Genomic DNA, 25,064 nt, shown 5'->3' with positions numbered 1-25,064 from the left:
TCAACTAGTCCCATCACCCATTACCCTGACAGACATATGAAGCCCTTGCCCACAAGGCTAACCCAGAGTCTTTGGGGATCAGGTGCGGATGTTCAAAAAATTCTACTCTCTTTCCTTCCCCAGTGACAGCCACTCCCACTGACCTGAACCAGCAACTCTCCACTCTTCCCACATCCCCTGTCCAGGATAGGTAAGGTAGCCAGCCATCTGGTTTTCCTGGGACTGTCCCAGTTTTATCACTGAAAATCCAATGACCCAGAAAACCCCTCGGTCCTGGGTAAACCAGGATGATGGGTCATTCTACCTATCCTTCCGTCCAAAAGAAGCCAGTCATCTCAGGGACTCTCTTTTTTTTTTTTTTTTTTTTTTTTTTTTTTTTTTAAAGATTCTATTTATTTATTTGACAGAGAGAGACCACAAGCAGGCAGAGAGGCAGGCAGAGAGAGAGAGGGAGAAGCAGACTCCGTGCCGAGCAGGGAGCCCGACGCGGGGCTCGATCCCAGGACCCCGAGATCATGACCCGAGCCGAAGGCAGCGGCGTAACCCACTGAGCCACCCAGGCGCCCCTCTCAGGGACTCTCTTAAGAGAGTTGGGGACAGGCCACTGCTATTAGGAATGGCCACCAGCCTCTGACCAGCATGAGGTCCTAAACTCCAAGGACATCTTGCCGTCAGTGTCACACAGGGATTGCGGCATCCCCAAGATGCAGGTGGAGATCCGGGCCCCGAATAGGACCATGTGGTCCCAGGCAGCAGTGAAAGTTGCACATTGTATTCTCCAGGGGTAGACATGGGGAAATTTCTATTCCAGGCCATGAAGGTTGGGGCTCGCCACATTGACCTCAGCTCTGCATTGCAAGAAGAAAGAATTTTAAGTCAAGGGGTCAAAACTCAAATACCTATATGACCAGGCAGACGACCTAAGCAAATCCAGCCAGGCAGGAAGTATGCCCTTAGCACTTGGGATACTTTTTTCTACAAGGAACAAGAGCTGCCCCATCTCAAACTGCCTTTAAAAAAGAAAGACATTTATAAGGTATTTACCAGGATGTCTAGAGGTATGGTGGGTCTCTCAACTGAATGTTTGAGCAACTCCATCAGGCCACTAGAGACACGGGTTTCTTCCGCCTCTCTTCTCTGCCATCAGCATGTCAGCTTCGCCCTCAAGTCTGGCCCAAAATGACTGCTGCGGTTCCAGGCATCACATCCAAATTCATCATCTCTCATTGGTTGGGATTGTATCAGAAGATTATTCTTCAACCAATGACTGGTGGTTTCCTCTGAGCTGGAGAGGGGTGAGGAAGAACAATGAGAAGAGAATTTCCATGACAGAGTTGCAGAAGGATGTGGGACAGCCACCTGTAAACAGAGACACTGGTGGTCCATAAGCCTCCTCGTCTTCCTGGTCTCTGAGCCAGGCACCATATTTCACACCCTCTTGGGGTATTTGTTGGACCTCATGACTGGTGCTCACCAATGTGGGACACTTCCTAACTGATGCTTTTAAAACCTGATTTGCTTTCCCTATAGCCCCTGCCCAGTTCATGGAGAAAGAATGAAGCCCTAGAAGATATCAGAGCACCTATCATGATCTTGGGGCTGTGGGATCGGGCCCCCCATTGGGCTCCATACTGAGCATGGAGCTTGGAACTCTTTCTCTATCTTGCTCTGTCCCTCTACCACCGCCCCACCCCTACCCTGCACTTTCTCTTTCTCTCTCTTTCTCTCTCTCTCGAATAAATAGAATCTTTAAAAAATATATTTTAAAACATTTTTGAAAAAAATGCCGAGCCCCAAAATAAAAGGCACCTGGGTTTCTAATTAACCTGTGGATCTCCCTGCTCCCGTCTTCCCGGGCTGTGATCCAAACAAGAAATAAAATTGTACCGTGGTGAGCTACTGGAAGTGTGGGACTGTTTGTTACAGCAGCTAGCCTTCCCTGACTGATGTTCTACCACGGGCTGCTCCTTTCTAACCAACTGTGGCCCCATGGCAATGCGGGCCCACCACTGCCAAATCTCTTGATCAACTGATTTTTTTTTTTTTAAGAGAAACCAGAAATCTGGATTTTTTAAAATACGAAATTTCCTGATTGAAAAATGTTGGCAACCAAATCAAATTTACTATTATTATTTTAAATGGTCTGCGGGCCAAAAGAAACACGTCTGCGGGCTCCACTTGGCCTGTGGGCTGCCAGTGGCAACTTCTGGTCAAAACACTTCAAAGTCAAGAGTATTGATTTTTAAGTTGGTACTGGTCTGAGCGGTGGCCCTAGGCCCAGGGTCATGTGGGTTCCAGAGAGGAGGTCTGTGCGGAAGGAGATGCCATCCGAGTCCTCCGTGGTCTACCTGTGTGGAACATTCTTCCAGGTTCCTGACACAGCTTGGCCCCCCCTGCTGGAATTCCAAGACATTGACTTTGCATTTCAGGTCACGCTAGACCAGGCTGACCTACCCACCCAGTCCGTGGTACAGCTCCCCGCTAGTGTCCAGAGGCACGACTGGTTCCCCACTCCCATTTAACAGGGATGGACCATCGCTACGATTTACGGAGTGCTTAGGATGTGCTCCATGCAAATCGTGTGATTTCACTCTCTTAAACATCCCCATTGTTACCAGTGAGGACAGCCGAGAACTTGTCCAAGGTCACAGCCTAATTGATCTCTGGCATCTCTTTCCATTGCAAAGCCTTTCTTAACTGGCCTTTGTAACCGGTCTGTGTCACTTTGTCTCTAGCAGGCGAGGGTTGGGTCCCCAGCAGACCGAGAAGCAAAGAGCCCTTGGTCTCACCAAAGAGCAGTTTGTCTGTCTACCTGGGGCCTGGGGTTGTCAGCCTCCTGAGAGCCCCCACATCTTCACAGACGGGATGCCGCTGTAGTCCCAGTGCTCACCCCCACCCAGGTTCTCTTCTAGTACTTTTCCTTCTTTCTGCTATTCCTAACAAAACTTGATTTCGCTCTCCCATGCGCCGGACGGGGCAGGGTACCAGGAGTTCAGGCCTTTCCCGGAAGCTCCTTCTGCCCAGGACAGCCACACTTCTGGCCTGGGGCCGTGGCATCTTCTCCCGGCCAGGAACCTGGGTGCAGGTAGGACCCTTTCCTGGGAGAAGGCCAGAGTGGGTCCTTGGGGCTTCTGGCCGAAGAGTGGGGTGTTTCCCCGAGTCTGGCTTAACTGGATGTCAGGCCAGCCACCGGCCGGCATGGGTCGCAGGACACAGAGCCAGAATGGGCAACAGCAGCCCTCCAAGGGATTGGGGGACATCTTTTAGGGTGCTTTATTTATTTTTTTTTAAGATTTTATTTATTTATTTGACAGAGATCACAAGTAGAGAGAGAGGAGGAAGCAGGCTCCCTGCTGAGCAGAGAGCCCATGCGGGACTCGATCCCAGGACTCTGGGATCATGACCTGAGCCAAGGGCAGAGGCTTTAACCCACTGAGCCACTCAGGCACCCCTAAGGTGCTTTTTTTTAGAGTACAAAGTAAAGGCAGGGCCCTGGTTGGCTTGGGAGGGGCGTCTTGACCACAGGTGCTCGCTATGAAGAGTGACTCGGAGACACTTACATAAATGTCATATAATTAATTTCCACAGGAGGCTGTACTAGTGAAAATTCTGAGACTATGTCCATGAGGCCAATTTTTGCAACATTTCTGAATATTTTTTTCCCTTGTTAGGATGGTTTTGTTACGTATTTTCTGTTAATGGGACTTAAAACGGCAACTTTTAAACACAAAACAAATAAAAAGAAAATCTTTATAGGAAGCAATGTGGGAAAAAATGCCAAGTACCCCTCCCTCCCAGGGTAGTTGATTCATTTAAGCCCCACGAGAGTCCTGTAAGGCAGGTATTAAAATTCCCACTTTACAGATGAGGAAGTTGAGGCCCAGGCACCTTCAGCAGTGTCCAGGGTCTCCCTGCTGGTGAGAAGCAGTAGGGGGAGCCCAGCCTCTCAAGTGCCCTACCCCATAAGAGAGGCTGCAAAGACAATGCAGTCTTCATGGAGACCACATGTCAGAGGGACTAGCAGGGAGAACCCAGGTGGACACCCTGGCCCAGCTTTGGTCGTTCATGGTGCCCTGACCCGACATCTTGAGGTCAGGGACCTGTCCTGTTTGTCCCTGTGGACCCAGCGTCAGCTCTGGGCCTGTCACACAGCAAGCTTGGATCCAAGAACAACTGACCTCAAAGTCTCAGTTGTTTCCTCCGGAAAACGGGCAGAGCTCAGCAAGCTAGTATACATCCGTGCTTGGCGCACAGTAGGTCTTTAGGAGCAAAGGGGGGGACCGCTGATTATCAGTAATCAGCCCTTTGCTCTAAGTGGCATCTGACCTATTCCCCCTGTGCCACATTCCCCTCCAAGTTGCTATGGAAGAAACTATCTCCTGGGGTCCATCCGTCCCCCCCTCCCCCCCGTGAACCCAGAGCCCTCCCCTCCACAGCCGCCTTTGCCTCTCTCTGAGCCTTACCCTCCAGGCTTCTGGAATTAGAACCTTGCTGGGGCTAAGGGGCATAAGACACAAAGCAGTGAGTCGAAGATCAGTGCAGTGTCTACAAACCAGGACTCCCCCACAAAAGTGGAGGCGGAGGAGTAGGGGTGCCTCCCCAGGGGGAAGAAGGAGAAGAGGGGTCAACCCGGCTCACACCTCCTGGCTGTGGTCCCTGGGATCCCCTTGATGGCATCCGGAGGCCCCACCGGGTTGGGCGATGTGTTTTCTGCGTGTGACACGTGTTGGCCAACAGAGGACAGCAAATACATTTTTTATGATCCTGGGAGGCTCAGTGCGGTCACGTTTGCTCGAAAAGAGGCTGGTCAGTAGAGGGGACAAGTCATGTCTCAGTTATTTGGATCTTCTTGGGGCAAGAGGGGACACTTGTAGGATGATGGGGGGGCGTCCTTGGGCAAGGGATGCAGGTAGGGCAGATTTCAGGAGGGGCTGTGCTGTAGGGGAGGGTCCCTCTCACCGTGGGAACCTTATGTAGCTTATGCAAGGGGTGTCCCGCCAGGCGACAGATCTTCACCAAGTGAAGTTACCCTCAATGCCCTACCCCCCATTTCCAGCAGATCTCTCTGACGCTGCTGCTTGGAAAGCAGCACCAAAGTGACACTGGAGCGGGACAGGGGCAGGTGGGAGGAGGGGGAGAAGCACAACTTTATGTTTTGGCCCGAAGGCGGGTTGGTATTTGGGGAGTTCTTGGGAACAGAGCATGTCCGTCCTGTTTCCAAAACTGGGGGTTCCAAGGGACGCCGGTTATCACAGAGCAGGTTAGGATTAGGGTGGTGACCAGGCGCGGGGGCCCGTCTGGGTGCTGCCCCAACTTCCACTGTTTGTTCATGGGACGATGAAAATGGGAGGAAAGGCTAAAAGCGCCTGCTGGCACTGTCACCGCCTGTTCCCAAAAGAGGCTAGCCGATCTGGGGGCGAGTCTGAATCTTAAGTAGATGTGTCCCCATTCAGGCACCCTGCACCCCAGCCGAGGGATCCCTGGAGCGCATGTGGAGGACTCCTGCCCGCCCCCAGAAGGGAGGCCCAGCCCAGGCTCCCTCCTCCGGCCCACGGGGTGTTGGAAATGGGGAATCTCTCCCTCCCTCGACAGTTTCCCCCCCCCCCACCCCAGTTTGGAGAACCCCAGGTTCTGCCCCCACAGGTCGAGGCTGACGTCGCCGCCGCATTTCTAGGAATGCCCCTATCCGCTGACTATATTTGGCGAGGGTTTCTAGGAAGGTACCCCCCCCCGCCCCCGCCCCAGCCCCCACCCGGACAGGCGGGCGCGCGCCGCTTCCAGGCTCTCGCCCTCTCTCCCGGGCAGGGGAGGAGCCGCCCCGCCTGGGCCGCCGCCGCCTCCCCAGCGCCGCCAACCCCCGGCCGGCCCAGCCCCCGCCCCGGGCCGGCCGTAGGGCGTTGGGGGGGGGGAAGCGGGGGAGGGGGGAGTGGGGGGGGCGGGGGCGCGGCTTTGTGGCGGCAGCGGACCGTGGAGGCCGGGTGCAGCCCCGTCGGCTCCGTGCTCTCCGCAGAAAAGGATTTTCTACGCCCCCCGCCCATCACTTGGATCCTGTCTGGGGAGGGAGGGGTGGGATCTTTCTCTGGAAGTCACCCCCCACCCGCGGTGAAGGATTTGAGGCTGGGCTCCAATCGAGGCGGAGGCTGCAGGGCCCGCGGGCGCCCCCCACCCCGCGCACGCCTCCCGGGAGCCCTGGAAGGCGCAGCCCCGGGGGGCCCCCCTGCGCCCCCGGAGGAGGCAGCGGCGGTGAGTGTCCCCCCCTCTTGCCTGCATGGCACCCTCCCCCCGCGCCGGGGCGGGGGCCGCGGCAGGTGGGTGCCCAGGCCCCCGAGCCCAGGGGGTGCGGGGTGGCCGCCTGTGGGGGGGTGGCGGGTGGGGACCCGAGCGGGGAGGTGGTGGCGGGGGCAGCGCCCGGCTCTCCCGGGACCCGGCGCTAGACGCTTGTCTGGGCTGCGATCCGCCGCCGCTGCCGCCCCCCGAGGCGGCGGGGCTGGGCTACCTCCCCGGCCCCCTCCCCGGCTCCCGAGAGGGGCGTGTTAGGCGAGGAGGTGGGATCGGGGCGAGGCAGCCCCCCCACCTCCCAATGCTGGGGCTTGGAAATTAATGGGCGGTTGGAAAGGCAGCCACCCCGCCCCCACCCCGGAAAGCCCGTGCGGGAAACTGACTCGCTGCGTGACCCCGATATCAATGCCGCGCCGAGAGCAGGCCGCCCGCTCGCCGGTCCGCGCCCGCCGCGCCCCGCCACTCCACGTGCGCCCCGCGGCCCTCGCTGGCTCGGCCCGGGCCCCGGGGACCGCCGGCAAAGCAGGGGAGGACAGTCCCCAGAGAGTTATCGCCTCCCCGAAGTAAAGTTGGCGGCCCCCACCCTCCCTCCCCCCGAGGAGCAGGCGGCCATAGCACGTTGGTTTAGCTTTTGATGGGCAGCAGCCCGGGGTGGTGGTGGGGGGGGGGGGAACGACACATGCAACTAGGTTCCGGGGTGCAGACTGGGGTGCCAGGGCCCGAGACCACACCGTGTTGCTCTGACAAGAGTTAGGGTAGAAAACGGTGGTGCGGGGGGAGACATTTTGATTTGGGGATGGGGAGTGGCTTTTCTGCTTTTCCCCTGCCGTGGGGAGCGTTGGAATGTGCCGCTCAGATCCTCTGAGGACACATCCATATTTATAATTTATTTTTAGGAGAAGTTGTGAAAAAGAGAGGGGGTTTAAAATGGGGAGAAAAGGGGGGGTTGGCCCTTTCGGAACCCAGAGGCTAATTGAGCTATTAAGGTGGAAATAATTTTCCCCCAATCGGGGCAAGCAGCAAATTTGACTTTAATGAGGGACAATTAAGGGCATAAATAACTAAACTTTAGCTGGCTGTGGGGGGTGGGGATTGGATGCGGCACCGAGGGCACTCCTTTTGCGCTTTGCTGAGGGACATTTCGGGGGCCCAGCCCTCACATCTTCCCAGGGAAAGCTTTTTGGGCCCAACTTGTGGGGCTGGGGGCAGGAGAGTGGAAAGATACTGGCTTTGGGGGTGGGCAAAAGACCAGCCCCCATCCCTCCCACCACTATCCTGGCGTTTCAGTGAGATCAACTGTCATCTCTATAGGCAAACCCAAGATTTCCTTTAACTATCCAGGATTCTCCAAAATCCTGCGTCCACGGGGCCGCCTGCCCCAGGGCCGTGAGCTGTGGAAGGGAACACACTTCTTTCGAAAGGTTTTGGAGGCTGTGGTCCCAGAATCGGGGTTTTGAGGGCGAGATGAGTTTATGTTTTATCCAACTGGCCCACAAAGTCCCGCTTTTGGGGTCATTCTAAACATCGAGGGACTCAGGCCCAGCAGCCGCTGGAGAGAGAGCCAAGAGCTAACACCTCGAAGTTGCATGTCTAAAAGCTGATTGGAGAAGGTGGGGGGGGGAGGTTTGCTACTTTTGGTAAAAGTGAAAGGCTGTTGGGGGGGGTGGATATTCTTGTGTGTGTGTGTATGCGTGTGTGTGCACACGCAATGTGTGGTCGCACACACCACTCAGTTTGTTGAACCTGCTAAGTTTTTAAGAGCCTCTCGCCTTGGGAGGCCAGAAAGAGAGAAGGGAATCGTACAATTTTTTTCTTCCTTCAGTGGTTTAATGAGATGTCGTATAGGACAGGATTTGAACGGAACGAGTGCTGTCCCCACTTGACACCCTCCAAATCAAACACCGTTGGAGCTCTGAATGGTAATGACGTTAGATTTGTCTTCAGGAGCACCCCTCTGCTGACTTCCAACACAGACTATTTCTTTGGTGCCTTGCTCTGAGCCATTTTTATAGGAAACTCAGGATCGTGTGTTCACGGGAGCTCTCTTAAGACAAGGGTGATGGGGCACAAATGCTCAGCCCGGAGTATTCACCTTATTAAGTTGTCTTAATTTACACACACACACACACACACACACACACACACACAGCCTTGCCCTCTGGTTGTGACCTGTACAGACACTCACATACCTTAAGTTGATTTTACTTGCAAACCTGGATTTCAGTTGCATGTCCACAGCACCGAACAGGAAAGTGAGCTGTTCCCGGAGAACTCTGGAACACAGGGATCTTGATGGGAGATTCTGTGTTTGTGACAGACAGGAGACATGTACACATAGATGATATTTGCACTCCGGGGCCATGGCAAAAACAGTTCTTTACTTGCCGAGTTCTTTCTCTTTGTTAGGGGACACGATGAAACAGCACAATTTCCGAGAGTCCACCGTCCCAGCGTGGCTCATTGATGGGAAATTGTCACGTTGTGACACAAAGTGTGTTTGTGCTTTGCTGAATCCTTGCCCACCACCCTCCGCCACCCCAGAGAGCTGTCAGATCCTATTTGCTTTGCTAAATAAGGATATCTCGCCAAATTAGCCTGTAATGATACTTGTACAAATCCGGGGTTTTGCGTGAATTAACGAGGCCGGAACGGGGAACGTTGCGCCAAGACACTGAGCTCTCATCCAGGCGGTGAAGCCGTATGTTAACGTGCCTGGATGGAGAAGTGGGGAAAATCAGACGAAGTTTTCGTGCGGGGTGTGAAGCGAGTCTGCTTTCCTGCGAGCGTTTGCAGTGGCACACGTAGCCGCCCCTGCCACGGCGCGTGTAACTCTGAATACATTTAGCGCAACTTTTCCCCCCTTCAGAGTCTGGAAACAGGCAGGGTGGCATGGGGAGAGGCTTGCAAATCAGGACTCTGCAGAGAGAAGTCTTCGGTGGTCTGGTACTTCCGCAGAGAATCACAGCTCCTTTGCTTATTCCTCCCTCTCCCTGCCTGCAGCGATAAGAAAACACACGTACACACGCGCGCGCACCCACACGCAGACACACACAGAAATTAACAAGGAACTGCTGAATGTGCTGAACGCATTTTGGCTTTTCCTCCTTTGGCCTCTCTGTGTGAAATTTCATGAAGGGGTTGCTCTCCGCATCCGACCCCCCCACCTCCTAGAGGTGTGGATTCTGAAAGAAAAAAAAAAAAAATAGAAACTTTGGATTTAGTTCTTAGTAATACACACGATCTGGCGAATCTCATCGAGACACAAATGTTTCAAAGGGGGATCATACGATCTAGAGGGGTTAGTGCAAGGAGAGAAATACTTAAGAATAAAACATACGTTTATGACTCAAACCAATGAAAGGTGGGAAAGTCCCTACAAGGGAACACACCCGTTTCTTGCTCCCTAGCACCACCCCCAACACACACACACACACACACACACACACACAAACACACACACTCCACCTTATATTAAGAACAGAAAGCTGATTCTTGCCAGGTAAAGGTATGGCTTTCTAGTAGCAGATCAGCTCACCCTCTTTTCATTTTGATCGTGGAGTAAATACAGCTCATTTGTTGGGGACGGTTAAGGATAAAAATTAGATCATGGTTAAGGAAAACTCGGTCCTTAGAGTCACTTGCCAGGAAAAAAAAAAAAAAAGTGCACACACCAACAAAATGAAACATGGTTCTGGAACTTTCTCTTTGCCCAGCATCCCAAACTCAGGAACATGTACGGTTCCCCCCCCACCCCATGCTGTTTATGTACAGAATGAGGGAAACAAAACCACCACACGACCGTGAGGTAAACCACCATCGGCTGTATAGGCCGAGCAGCCACGCAGGTTTCTTGAGCAAAAGGATGGATGACATAGAGAACTGGGAAGGAGTGAGCTTTGGGGTGCTGCCGCCTGCCTGAGCCCCCCAGCCCTCCTCTGGTCTCCTGCCTGGCATCTGAGATGGTAGGAGGCATGTCAGTATTTACAGTCAGAGCCCTCAAGTTGCGGATTGTGTATCATCTTCCTTCTATCAAGCATGTGCATTTAAGGAGCCACAGGGTAAACTTGTTTCTCGGGTGTCCCCTGACGGGCCGCACCGCTCCATGAAAGGGAGACACATGCACGTAGGAAGTGAAATTGCTGTTGGTGTCACAGGAGAGCCATGTTAAAAATGCACGCGGAAGACGGGGACGATGGAGCCTTTTGTCCAGGATTTGCTTGGCCTCCGCAGGGCAGGGAGGTGTTGGCCGCCTTGCGCCTGAACTTAGCTGTGCAGCGTGGTGTGAAAGCTCTCAGAGGCGTGCAGAAAACTAGGCTCTCTTGTTGGAATCGTGCGTGAGATCAGTGCCCGGGCCTGTTGGCATCTCTGCCCGAGGCAGCCTGGACTGCGGCCAGCCCAGGCCCGAACGTTGCCTTAAAGGCGCGAACCAGAGCCTAAAAGAGCCCCTGGACAGGTGCACCGGGTGGGGGGGTGTTTCTCCTCCGGGGGATGTTTCTCCTCCGGCCGGCAGCATTTGTTGGCCAGAGAGGGGTGTTTGGCTCCTGAGGGTGGCCTCCCCAGAGACTGCAGGGCTTAAACTGTCCCGTTTACCACGTGCTCTCTGGCAAGGGCAGAACCCCACTTCCCTAAGCAGAGCCTCCCAGATGCTGAGAGGGAAACAGATGAGGCTGTCCTAGGGGCTTGGGGCAAATCCTCCTGTGCGGGAGCAGATGGGAGTCTAGAAGGTTCAGGGGCAGAGCTGTGCTTTGGCAGGCCAGCTGGAAGTCCTCTCGGGGAACCTTGCATTTGGGGTGGGCCCAGGGGGCGTGGCACGGGGCCAGCAGCATGTCCGCTACTGTGCGAGCCACCCGTGCAAGCTGCTGCCTTCCCCAGCCCTCTTCCGTCGGGCAGCGAGGAAGACCCAGGCTAGCAGGGCAAGGGTCGCAGCCCACAAGTGGGGAGAAAGCGTCAGAGGCCCGTCACAGGGCCTGCTGGGCAGATGAGGGGACCCCGAGCCGGCCTGGCGAGGAGGGGGTGAGGGAGCAGCCGAGAGAGAACCGGGTGGGCATCCTGGAGTGGAACTTGCAGGAAAGAAGACAGCTCAGGCGTGTTGCACCCAAGTCAGCCAGTCCCACGGGACACCCACTTGGCCTTGTGGGTTCCTGATGGTATCTTACAATGGCATTCGAAGGTCCAGACCAGGCACTCGCAGGCCATGCCATATTTAGCCTCTGTTTCACCCAGAGAGTATTTTAGGTGCTGCTTGAAAGAAGAGATCCGGGCCGGGCCGCCAGCTGTCACATGGCGAGTGTGGAGTCGCGCCCCCTTGCCGGCCTGGCCCCGACGGCCGGGTGCTCACCGGCACAGATGCCCCGCGTCCCTGCCAGAGCTCAGGGGCCACGCAACAGGTGCCCAGAAGCCCGCGAGCACTCAGGGAGCGGGTTCTGGGCCGGGAAGGCTTTGAGTCCCAGGAAGGCTTTGCATCCTATTCTCGTTCAGTGGCGATAAGTGAGGTGGCCTCCATTCCCAGGGCTCACAGAGGCTGTTTTCAGCCCCTCTCTCCTCTCGATGGCCCAGTGTGATAGGCCAGCTTGCTGAGCAAGCAGCCTCCTGCTCTCGGGTGTCAGCAACCAGGGAAAGGTTAACCCTTTCGGGGCCCCGGGGTGCCGGCCGGCATAGGGGAGCGGCACCCACAGAGAGCTTGCTGGCTGCCAGCCCCAGGGAAGCCAGTGCGCTGGGCTTCTTAGTCCTCGACCTCTAGTAGTCAGACCTGAGAGATGGTGTCCTGGACCTCAGCAGGGCTTCCCCCCTGTCTGTACCTGCTTCTGCCCCATCAGCCATGTATGGCCATGGAAACCACTGCTCCCCTGTCCGGGTCTTTCCCCCTAGGTTTCCACATTGACTTTTTTTCCACGTTCCACATGAGGAGGTACTGACCCATGCCGTGGTTCCCTTAGATCGGGAAGGAGAGTTCTAGAGGAATCCATCAGGGTCTTGGGGAAATGTCACGGGCGAATCGTGGAAGTGGCCTGATGCTTCAGGGTCAGTCTGTGTCACGGACTGATGCTTCTGCTTCTAACCGGCTCTGGGATCCCTGATCTCGGTGTTCCGGGCACAGAGGAGGCACATCTGTTTTCGAAGCCGCTGCACGGCGACCTGTGTAGCCGATTATCAGCCGTGGATCATCAGTCTTTTTGGGGAGCTGGGAAGGGCCGGCCATGTACCCTGAAAGCTCTGGCTTGTTGAACGTTTGCACTAACTTCGTACATTTTTTCCTTTTTAGTTTGGCTCTTGGTGCTCCGAGAGCCACCACTTCCTGCCCAGCTGGTTTGTTACCGCAGGGAAAATGAGGGACTTTTGGGGGCAGATGTGTTTCCGTTCCACTATCATAATGCCCCTAAAAATCCTTATTGCTCTTGCAGTATTCCTCGGGGGTCCCTGGGCCAGCTGGGAAGACGGCATCTCGGAGGTCCTCCAGCGACTAAAAGAAGAGAAAGACATTCCCCCCCAAGCTCTCCCTGCACACACAATGTCCCCTACACTCACCCAGGGCGCATGACGGGTTCCTGCCCCAGCCATGGCCACGAGAAAGAAAAAGGCACCATCACAGACACTGGTTGCTAATCGTGCTTTTTTGCCCTCCAGGGGCAGAGTGTTGGAGGTCAGGCCCGGGAACCGGCCGCTGTGGGGACTGGGCGCCGCCTCTGGGTAGGGGGAGGAGGGTGGAAAAGGAGCAAGTGTTACCAGTTTGACCAGGCGGGTGAGGCAACACTCACCGTTCAGCCTGGTCCTTCCAGCCGGGCCTCTGGGATCTTCACCTTGGCAAGGGGCCCTGGCCAGCCCTGGCGTTCTCCCCATCCCAATCCCTGAGCCAGGCTGTGTTCCCATTTTCTGCCTCAGTTTCCCTCTCTGCCACGGGAGGGGCCACCCTCCAGGCTCTGGCCTCGAATCGTTGGCGGTTGCCACCCACTGCTGGAGTGAGCTCGGGCTGTAGGAGCCCCGAAGGTGCTTTGAAAATGGGGACGTTAGAGCCTTCACCGGGGAAGGTGTTAGTCCTGGTGTTTCCTAACGCGTGCCTTACAGGCTGAGGTGACTGGAGGAGGGGAGAGCGCAGCCCCGCAGCGTGCACGTGTTTCTGGAATCAGCCTGCTTGCGCCTGGGACGCCCGCTGTGTTACCCCAGGCCAATGGCTCAACCTCTCTGAGCGGCTGTATCCTTCTGTGTGAAACCCACAGGTTAGAATAGCCGCCTCCCAGGTCCGATGCGCAGACCTACCCAGCGACCGGAAGGGGCAGCCGGTTCCACGTGCCATTTCCTCTCCTCGGTATTTATTTCCCTGTACGGCTGATTTCTGTTGGCAGCAAGCACTTGGGTTCAGTTGAGCGTCGCAGATAGAAGGACCCCTTTTCTGTAGCAGCTTACGTAAGTGAAAGAGAGTACGTGGCTTGGAAGAAAAATACTAAGCAAAGTATAGTAGAGGTGGCCTAAAGATGGGGCAGAAGTCGAGATGGTCAAGTTTCCTAGGCCCCCTTAATTACGCATTCGTGTGTGTCTCAGTGATTCTTGGCACCCACATAGTTGGATTGCCAGTTCAAATCTGTGGCGGGCTCCGCCCATGGCAGCCTGGGCGTCACAGGTCCTCCCTTCTCAAAGCTGCCCCCCTCCCCCGCCGCACACCCACACCAATGCCATCTCCACCCCTACATCACGTCCCACCCTACCCCCCGACCCGCCGTAACTCAGATCCGTCTCTCGCCAATAGGATCGTCAAGACCCAGAGCCCTTCCTCCTCCCCACGACACCTCTCTGGGCCTTGGTTTCTCAGTGGGATGGGAAGAAGAAGAAATCCTGTGTCCCAGATCGAGAAAGTCACAGGGCTCCATCTGGTAGCTACTGCGGTTCACAAATGGCACCCGTGGCCCTGGGACAGGGCAGGGGCCACAGCAGTGCCCTCAGCCCAGAGGGACACTCCTTCGACAGGCCACCCCGCGCCAGGCCCGGGCACCAGCTCTCTGCCCACCCTCCTGGGAGGGTGGCTTTACAGGGAAACAGCAAGGGCTCGGTCGCAGCCAGCAGGGGCGGACTCTGGTTTCACTTTCTGCTGTGTCATGGGGTGGGGGGTGGCATCGGGGCCCAGCTGGCCAGCTGGGGCAGGCACCAAGAGCCTGGCGGACAGCTGCTGGCCCAGCTGCCTGAGCACAACCCAGGCCCCCGCCCCGTGCCGGCCAGGATGGGGGCTGGGTCTTCAGGCACCCCTTCCATGCCTCTCTCCCACTCGGTGGGGAGAACCCCAGGTGGAAAAGCCAGAAGAGAATGAGACGGTTTCTTTAGCTACGGGATCTTCTGGAACAAATTCTTAAGCCACTCAGTCCTGAAATTCTGAGAATTAACAACTATCGATTCCGGATCAGAATGCCCCGGCTAGACGCTTCCTGCCACCCTTCATGAGCTCGGGGCTGTGGAGGGCCTGCTGTGTGCAGAGCACCAGGCCAGGGGCTCAGAGCCCAGCCGGGAGCAAGACAGCCCCTGTCCTCATGGGAATCCCCCCTTGAGTCAGGAGACAGACGAAAGAGAAGGCAAAGAAAGAACCCCACATTAGGGAGGAAATTTCACACCCTAGGCTTTGGTGTTAGGGTCTCGGGGAAGGGGCGTGCATCCCTGCCTGTGTGTGCGCCCACGGGTGTGTCAGTCACTTGCTGACTCCTGGGACACGCAGGTGGGTTAAGAACACACAGACCAGGAGCCAGATGTCCTGGATTGAATCTGGACATTTTTGAATCCAGATTCTTCCATTGACTGGTATGTGACCTCAGGCAAGCTCTCTCTCCTCTCTGGGCTCTGCTGCCCCGTCCAGAGGTGCTAGAATAATAGAACCCACATGGCAGGGCTGCGGTGAGGAGGTCATAAACGCACGTCCCTGAAGAGCTAAGGACACTGCCTCCCATTGATCATGTGCTGCCCAAGGCATAACCGTTTTCTAAGAGTAACAAACAGGGACTGTTCTCATAGGCACTTGACATACCTCGTGTACCTTTACAGCCGTAAGCAGCCCTTAAATGGGCCTTAACGGGTCCTTGTTCAGACGAGAAAACCGAGGTGCAGGGAGGCTACCAGCTGACAGGGTCTGACCCCACGTTGTGAGCCTGGTCCTGGCTTGAGTGACCTGATGCCGTCACCTGAACATTTTTAGTAATTTTGGCACAAGGGACCCAGGTTTTCATTTTGTAAACTAGGGAGCCAGCCCTGCCCAGATCTGATTTATGCCCCCAAAGAAGTCCCTCTGAGCGCCTACCATCCACAGAACCTACAGCCGGGTGCAGAGTGATTTTCCATCAGTGCAGGGTTCGGTATGGGATGGAAATCCTAGACAACAGGAAGGTCATTTCCAGGGCTGAATCGCCCAGAGACTTCTTGGTTTGCTTTTTGCCCCTCTGAGAAGTCAAGGGGGCAACGGCCAAGGGCAGCCACTGTCATTCGTTCACGGGTATATTCCTAGGACCCAGCGCATATTAGCTGTTCAGTTAACGTCTGTGAAGCGAAGCGAATGAATGAGGAGGCTGCTGTAGCTGCTGATCCAAACAGATTGAAAGGACGCCTCCCAGAAAAGCAGATCGTCAGGGGTGCAGTGTGAGCCCTGGCTGCCACAGCAGGCTTCTGGGTAGGCCCTGAAGGGGGTGGGGATGTGCATCTCATTCCCCCCCCCACCCTCCCCCTCCGGCCCCGACCCCACCTGCTAACACTCTGCAGGAGGGTGCTGTTGAACAGCTTCTGCTGGGGAGCTCAGAGACAGCATGGATATTTAGAGACATGTGGGCCCACCTGTTATTGGAGAAGATGCAGACAGAGTTCAGTTAAAAAAAAAAAAATACTCAGGTTTTAGTTCTGGACAGGTGCAAATTCCATCTGGGGGTCAAGGGGGTAATGTCCTGGGCTACTAAATGAGAATCTTCCTCTGAGATTAGAGGCCTTTCATACTCTCACAGCTCCAAATTATAGATACTACTGAGAAACAGAGAAGCATCTCAAAAGCCTTTAAGATATCTCAAACAATAATAAACATTTGTGTGTTTTCACCAACTGTTTTCACAGGCACGATCTCCACTGTGTCTGATAACCCTATAAAGTTCTTTTCTAAATAACAACCATTAGCATATACTGAGTGCTTTATACGTACTAGGCACTTAACACACATAAAGTCATTGCCCAGGCAACATATAAGGGAGACACTGTTAGCGCCTTCAGCTTGCTGATGAGGAAGCACCTAATTAGAGAAACTGACCTGTCCAAGGTCACACAGCTCCTGTGATAAGCTGGGGTTCAATCCTGGATCTTGGATCTCAGGGACCAGCAGACTTTCCCTCTAAAGGGCCAGATACTAAATATTCTCAGCTTTGCAGGCCATATGGTGTGTGTCACAGCTACTCTACTCTGCCATTATAACCAAAAAAAAAAAAAAAAGACTCAGACAGCACAGAAATGAACGGATGTGGCTGTGTATTCCAATAAAACTTCATTTATAAAAACAAGACATGGGCCGAATGGGGCCCACAGGCTGTAATTGGCCCAACCCTGAAAAACTTGCCTCTGGTTTGGCCCCTGGCAATGTTCTCTCCCATCCTCTCTCTCCTCCTTGTGAAGTGACTAAGCTATTTTAGGTGAGAGACCCCTAGCTCTGGAGACATTGAATTGGCCTCGCTATTCTTGAGGAAATTATGAAGCTCTTGGAATTTATAACTATTAGGAATTATTAGTGACTGCCAGAGTAGGACACCATGAGGATCCGAAACTTGTAATTTTAATAGCTGTGACTGAGTAACTTTTAAAGAGGAAAGGGTTATAGTTTAGAAAGATACCTCAGGGGGCACCTGGGTGGCTCAGTGGGTTAAGCCGCTGCCTTCGGCTCAGGTCATGATCTCAGGGTCCTGGGATCGAGTCCCGCATCGGGCTCTCTGCTCAGTGGGGAGTCTGCTTCCCTCTCTCTCTCTCTGCTTGCCTCTCCGTCTACTTGTGATTTCTCTCTGTCAAATAAATAAATAAAATCTTAAAAAAAAAAAAAAAGATACCTCAGTGGGATGCCTTGGCTGTGGAAGGAACGTCTCCTCAGAGAAGGCAGTTCTCTGAAGTCTGTGAGAATGGAAATAGAATGAAAAACCTCTTAAGGCCTAAGAAGATAACTGAAAGGCAGGATAGCGGGTGTGTGTGTGTGTGTGTGTGTGTGTGAGCGCAGAGAGAGGGTACGGGAGAGGGGGCATTTCCCGAAAGGCTGTGTAATTTGCACAATGAAAATATGGGGCCCTTTGTTCAAAAAAGTATTCAGAAGTTGACGATGGCAACGGCAGAGCATTAAACCAAACGCAGGTCCTGTCCGACAGGCCCTCAGAAGGATGCCCGCGCAGAACTAATTCATGAGACAACAGGAATGTAAGCCTTGGTGCCTAGGAGAGAGGTAAGCACTCCTGACCCCCAATTCCTGAAAGATTTCCGAGAGAAGTTGGGTCTCCCCTGTGGGAGACCCTGGCATAAGGGACAGAGTTCAAGCCCATTCCATTTGAATCTCCAAAGAGAAGATGACCCCGGCTGACATGTGGGTTATAAGTTCTTTAAAAAAAAAAAAAAAAAAAAAAAAAAATTGGCTGTTTGCCTTAAGCCTTCTCCCCAAGAGCCTGGGGTTGTTTTCCTTGGCCGCACCATTTTGTCCCGGACTCGGAGTGTCCTCTGATCTCATGGCAGATGACGGGGCTGTGGTCTTCAGAACAGAGGCCCACTGGTCAGCAAACCATCCAGCGGCAGGACTGCTAGGACACGTTTGTAAGGCAGGCGGTCAATGAGGCAGACACTGGCAGCCCATCGTGGTACCCAGTCCCTCTCGGCTCAGACAGAATTCCATTAGCCTTCTCAAGGACAGCCTCCACCAACCGAAGGAACCTTATTTCCTGTGCTGATCGAGTCTCCTCTCAAGAATGTCTACTTTCTTACTCAAGACACCAGAAATTCAGAACCCCCCGAGGGTGGGTGATGGACTAATATAGAGAGCCTTGTCGTGGAGGGGTATGTACAACACGACCGGGGAAGGGGTCCGCGGAGGATAGAGGGCCTCCTTGATAGACCAGAGGAGGACCTGGTTCCTCCTCCTGTTGTCTGCAGCAAGTTCAGCGCGTGAAGGGATGTGCATTCGCTGCTCAGTTGCCTCCCAACGCCACAGAAGGGGCATGAGCGGAGCCGAGGCAGCGCAGCCCTCCACAAGACAGGCGCAGTTCCCACCCTTAGCAGAAGCAGCAATCGTCAGCCAAAGAGGAGGAGAAAAAAAAATTTTATTTATTTATTTATTTATTTATTTATTTATTTAAAATTTGCTCACAACAACCTAATGAGAGGAGCCAGAAGAGAACGACAACAGGTCTGAGGTTGAAAACCTGCGGGCAGCAGCTTGGGGTTTGGGAGACGGTACAGCGGGATCTGAAAGCGTCAGACTCGAGATCGAGATCTTTCTCTGCCAAGTAAATGTAGAAGCACAGCCAGAAGATGACTCTGGAGGTGTTAGATGGCTCTGGGTTGTTTCTTTTTGTTTGTTATTTGTGGGGTTTTCTTGCAAGCATCTGCTCTCCCTCCCACCCCCACCCCACCCCCACCCCACCCCCACTTCTGCTGAAACACCTGGCACTGGTGGGAATCCAGCCAAAGATGGCCGCTCGCCACACCCATCCTTCCACCACGTGGTCCAAACGTGGACACGTGACAAACAGGACCCAGCCCAGCAGCCCACTTCCGGGCCGGGCCACAGTAATTGGTCCAAGTGTGGTCATGTGACCTAAGCACGGCCAATCGGGGCTTGTCCCTCCTGGAGCGGGTGGGAAGTTTGCTTTATTAGCTCGGCTCTCTAGCATCTGGCGGTAATCGGTGGCCCCAGAGACCGAGGTCCACAAGCCGAGAGGGAGAGAGGAGAGGTGGGATTGGGGTGGGGAGGATGGAGGGAGGTTGGCGCCAAGTTCTGACCCCGTAGCCTTACAGGTGCCGGATGCAGGAGCCGCTCAGCCCTCCCTGCCCATCCCAGCTAGCGGAGTGATGACTCCGCCATAGTCCCTCAGATGGACCCTGGTTTCTGTGCGGCCCAGCAGACCCCAGTTTAGGACGGGGGGCGGGGACCATGTCCTCTTCGTGGGCTATGTGACACTAAAAGGGGTAGGTTCTCCTCAGAACTCCTGGTCCCCAGGTGGGCCTGCTGCCCTTGAGAATGGAAGAATCCCCAGGCCCAGGTCCGTGTGCTTCCCCGTCCACCATTCATTTCCCCCCGAGTTGGAGCTGGAACTTGGACTCAGGCCCTTCTCCTGCTCGCCTCGGTCTCCCCAGCCTCACCCCCGGCATACCCCCACCTCTCCTCTCCACCAGGGACCGTGCATGTGGCTTATCCTGGCCAAAGCTCTCATCCCTACCACGTTAACATTTGTGTTTTCACAAATGAAAACCTGTTCATGCCTGTTTCCCCCGCCGTGAGTGAGGATCTTGGCATGGAGACCCTGGACTTCTTTGCGCCCCGCAGCTGCTGGCGCAGAGTAGGCGGACAACAAGCATGGAAAGAAGGGACGTAGGGAAGGAAGAGGAGGGGAAAAGACGAGTGCATTCCTGCTGATTCCTGGTCCCACCAGTGGGTCCCTGGCAGGGTCACGTTCTGTGCTGGCATCCCCTGCTCAGAGTTCTCCCTCCGAGTGGACACACAGCCCCTGCCCGCATCTCCTCCAGTGACCCCTCCCTATTCTCTCTGGGGCCTTCTTGGCTCCTGTCTGCCATGTTTTCTTTCTTCAGCCCTTGCCACCACCACGGGTCCTTCTCTGTGTTCCGTTTATCTTAGTTACGATCTCTCCTCTGCTGCCGGCATGTCAGCATCAGCTGGTCAGGCATCTCTGTTTGGTTCCATGCTGTCCCCTCGGGACCTGGACCGGTGCTTGCCCCCCACTAGATGCTCAGGAAATATCCATTTGTGGGGTGCATGAATGCATTCTCTGTGTTCCCCCAAACACACAGGACCAGCAGACTTGTCTCTTAAAGTACCTATGTGCTTTGCACATTTTATAGGGGTTACAAACGTCAGGTGATGCGTTAGTTTCCTAGGGCTGCCCTAACAAATGGACACAAACCAAGAGGCTTAAAACGGCAGAAAGGATTTCACTGTCCTGGAGGCTTGAAGTCCATAACCCCGCAAGGCTACACTCCCACCAGGTGCTTCAGGGGGAGAGCTGTACCTTGCGTCTTCTTGCTTCCGGTGGCTCTTCCGGTGGCTCCTCCGGTGGCTCCTCGGGTGGCTCCTGTGGTCCTTGACTTGTGCCCACATCGCTCCAATTTCTGCCTGGCTCTTCATACACTTCTGTGTCTGACTCTGCGTCTCTCTTCCAAGGATGCGTGGAGTGACCATCTGGCTTATCCAGGATAACCTCATCTCAAGATCCTTTACTTAAGCCCATTTTCTGCCACATAAGTTCAAATTCACAGGTTCCAGGGACTGGAAAGTGGGCATCTCTAAGTGTCTCTCTGGGACCACCGTGTAACCCACGCCAGGTTATTTGAATAAAGAAACCAGAAAAACTGGGGTGCCTGGGTGGCTCAGTAGGTTAAGCATCGAACTTCGGCTCAGATTGGGATCTCAGGGTCCTGAGATGGAGCCCTGCATTGAGCTCCCTGCTCAGCGGGGAGTCTGCTTCTCCCTGTGCCTCTCCCCTTCCCTCCTGGCTTGTGCTTTCTCTCTCTCTCTCTCTCTCTCTCTCAAATAAAATCTTTAAAAAAATGAAAAAGAGTCTAAGAGTCTCTCTCTCCCTCTACCCCTCCCTCCCTCTCTCAGGGAAAAAAGAAAAAAAAAAAAAAAAGGAAAAAGAAACAGAAAAGCAAGGATTCCCATAACCCCTCCATTGGCCTGACAGATACGTAAGGAGAAGAGTATTATTTTATATTGCTCCAGAGTATGGAAATCGTTTTTAAAAACACGATTTCAGGTTATTGAGTTGCCCCAAGTTTTTAAAAATAAAACCATGCTGGTGGTAAGAAAAACAGTTCAGAAGAGAATAGTGTGGGAAATGCAGCACACCCACCCCTTCGCGATGTATCGCGAATATTCCGCTTTCTGAACGGTAACCGCTGCATGCACTTTGTATAATCTCCATACATTTTCGAAGCATGTTCACGTGTGTTCACTTTTTTTGCTCGTGACATGAAGCAAGCCGGGGGCGTTCCAATACATCCTGAAGACGTGACAGCCCTCAGACCCACCTCGTTCTTTCTAATGACTTCTGGCATTGCACCATACTTAACCTGTCCCCTACCGGCCAGCATTTCAGTGAACACCAGGATTTTGGCCATTATAACATAAACTCTCTTTGGCATGTGTCCAAGTATACTCATAGGGTACATTCCTAGAAGCAGAATATCTCTGTCTAGAGGATACATGCCTTTTTAATTTCTGCAGCTCCTGTCTAGTGCCCATCAAGAATTCGTGGGTAGGGGAACCCGTTTCCATGCCCTTGCCCACCCCAGGAAGGACGCGGAGAAAAGTCCAAATGAGGTAAACAGACTTGCCAGACCTGGGTGGGGGTGGGGGTGGGGGTGGACGTGGCCCCCCTCTGAGGTGATAAGCTGTTCAGAGTCCTCCTCAGCTTGGGTTTTATAAACAAAGGCCGAGTTTGGGGAGGTGAGCCAGAACCGTGCAGCGGGAAGCGTTGTGCAAGTCAGTATTTATTTCTTTAGTGCAGTTAGAACTTAAATATGGTCAAAACATATTCTTCTTTTAATTTACACAAACAAATATGTTCCCCGGCTGACACCTCCAGTGCCAAGTTTCTAGGGGAAATGAAATTCTACTGTGAGATTATAAACCACTAGGGAGAAGAGAATAGAAAAGCTGCCTTGAGTTTGCTTCTTGCGTCCAGAAACGGGCTGCTGAGAGGTGTCTCTTTCTGTGTTAGTTTCAGATCAACCTGCCAGTAATTTTAGCAAGTGAGCCATGGAGCGCATAAAGGCCAGAAGATGGAAAACACTCCAGGGTTGATAAAAGGAGTTCTGCGCGGCTCAGAATCGTCCCTCCTCTAGGCCCACCGAGATCTATCCGGAGAGGGTCTGATGGATGGAGGAAAAAGAAATGAGACGACGTGGAGTCTCCCTTCAAGGGCTGTGCTCATATAAAACCGAACAACTTGAAATTGTTCCAAGAGGGGATTAAAGCAACATGTTATTTTGAGTGATTGCTTAATTTATTGAGCTGCGGCTAGATCTGTAACAAAATACAACCCCTGCAACTGGTAACCTCCTGATGCAATTGAACTTCTGCAATTAAGGACTATTTTCCAAGAGTTTCTCTGGAATGGCTTAGAATCTTCAGCCTCTGTGGTGGGGTGCTTCTGAACACTCAACTTCTGGGCAAGTTTTGGTGGTGGTGGTGGTAGTGTGTGTGTGTGTGTGTGTTGTGTTTTTTTGTTTTTTGGTCCAAGAGCGACAGGCTGATGTCAATAAGGAAAGGAAGCAGTGTTTATTGACTGCCTTGTGTTCACCATGTGCTTAATAGACATTATCTCTAATCCTGACAACAGCCCAAAGAAGTAACTCTGATTAGTCCCTATTTTACAGATATGAAGCTTGTAGCTATTAAGTCATTTTCCAGAGTGACGCTGTCCAAGACTGGAGCTACTAGTCTTATGTGGCTATTTTTGTGTGAATTAGCTAAGGGTTAAAAAAATCTGAACATTCACTTCCTGGGTTGCACCAGCAACTAGTTCAACGGGCTAGTGACTACCACATTACACAGCAATGACACAGCAAGAGACAGAGACTGCACAGCACAGAAAGACTTTCAATTACGGCAGAAAGTTTGAGGGATCGCTCTATCAGTGATCTGAAAGGCAGCACAGCAAGAGACAGAGACTGTTTCGATTATGGCAGAAAGTTCGAGGGATTGTTCTATCAGTGATCTGAGAGGCAGGAGCTGGGAGTGCCAGGATTCAAACCCAAGCTGCTTCGAAGGCAGCACCATTCTGTATCATCCCTGGCTTCCTTCTAATCTCCCTTTGGCCAAGAAGCAGGGACTAGAGCAGTGATTCTAAGCCCTGAATGCACATTAAAATAACCCAGACTGCTTTAACAAATAATACTGATGGAAGGGTCCTGGCCCCAGGATTCTAACTTAATTGTGATTGGGAGGATTTTTTAAAAAAGATTTTATTTACTTGACAGAGATCACAAGTAGGCAGAGAGGCAGGAAGAGAGAGGGAGAGGAGGATGCAGGCTCCCTGCTGAGCAGAGAGCCAGATGCAGGACTCGATCCCAGGACCCTGAGATCATGACCTGAGCTGAAGGCAGAGGCTTAACCACTGAGCCACCCAGGCGCCCTGTGGGAGGATTTTTTTTTTTAAGTCTTCATGTGATTCAAGTGTGCAGGCAGGATTGGAAGCCACTAGACGAGAGGATCCACACATGGGATAGAGGAAGGAGCTGGTTCATCTGCCGTGAGAATGTGGCCTCTCATGGACCCGGAAGCGGACATCCTCCAGACTCACCTCTAAGAGTCCTCCTTAGATTGCTCAGGTTCACATCTGAGGGGACAGACTGAAGTGCTTTCTCCCATGCTGCCTGCTCGAGGCGACACACAAAGAGCTCTGCTTTTAGAAGCACACTTTGTCATACTGTTGGAGAAGGAAGGAGTCGCAAATGCAAAATCAGACAGAGTGAAAACCCCGTAGCTCCAGATTTGAATTGAAAGTATCAGGGTGAAGTCCTGCTAGATTTTGCCTGACAAAATGAATCATATGTTTCCAACCACGTCTCCTGAAAAGGTGAGAAAGAATGAGCAGTCCAGCAGCTACCTAAGCACCCCTGGCACCCACATTATGGTCTCTAAACACCGCTTTTAACCAGAAATCAGGACTCTGTGGAGATATGGTTGATTCCAGGTGTGATGCAGGAAATGGACACGTGAGCCTGAAATATCTGGTCACCCAGGTCACATGGAGCTGTCAGAGACTTCTGGGGCCATGTCAAAAAGGATGCAGAGGATAGTGTGAAGAGGCTCCCACTAGCCAAAGATGGGACAATTCGAGTTACCAATAAGAATAATAACCTCAAGGTATTCAAACATGTTGTATATATCCACATCTATGAGGTCACCAAGATACTTAAACCTAAGTTACCAAGATACAGGGGCACCTGTGTGGTTCAGTCAGTTAGGCATCTGCCTTCAGCTCGGGTCATGATCCCAAGGTCCTGAGATTGAGCCCCGCATCGGGCTCCCTGCTCAGCAGGGAGTCTGCTTCTCCCGCTCCCTCTGCCCCTTCCCCCCAGTTGTGTGCAAGCTCTCTCCTCTCTTTCTCTCCCTCTCCCAAATGAATAAACTTTAAAAAAAAAGAAAAGTAGAAAAACATAAACTCATTTGTTACCTCTCAGGATGCTGAGAAAATAACTCATTATTTTGACAACTGTCAAAGGGAAAGAACCAAGCAATTATCCTTTCTAGTATGAATAATAGCTTGCAGTAACCCAGTAGTTGGTAAGGGCAAGCTTCCCTTTATGGAAGTATTCCAGCTAACAATCAAAGACAGAAGGATAGGACTAGTATGCCATGATTTTGCAACCCAGTCATCATCAATGGCTACTAATGTCAAAGAGAGGGACAGTGAGACATTATGGGCCTTCAAATGGAAATACTAAACATCCACTGCAAGGTTATACAAACACACACTCACACACACACACCCCAAACATGAATCTAAGTGAGCTTTAGATCTAGCTGATTTATAAGAATTATAGCTAGGAGAGAAACACAGGTAACAGCAACA

The 25,064-nt window shown here is 53.1% G+C and overlaps 1 long non-coding RNA gene across 1 annotated transcript; it reads left to right on the top strand.

Moving 5' to 3' along the window:
- Nucleotides 1-5,945: 5,945 nt before the first annotated feature.
- On the top strand, nt 5,946-22,477 carry LOC309855088. Its single transcript, XR_014306605.1, has 3 exons — nt 5,946-6,243; nt 21,710-21,805; nt 22,206-22,477. It is a non-coding gene; the product is annotated as an uncharacterized lncRNA (long non-coding RNA).
- Nucleotides 22,478-25,064: the final 2,587 nt, after the last annotated feature.

Source organism: Mustela nivalis (genome assembly GCF_964662115.1).
Source record: "Mustela nivalis genome assembly, chromosome: 19".
Lineage (NCBI taxonomy): Eukaryota > Metazoa > Chordata > Mammalia > Carnivora > Mustelidae > Mustela > Mustela nivalis.
The sequence above is the reverse complement of the archived record's forward strand: the minus strand, read 5'-3'. Positions and strand labels throughout refer to the sequence as shown.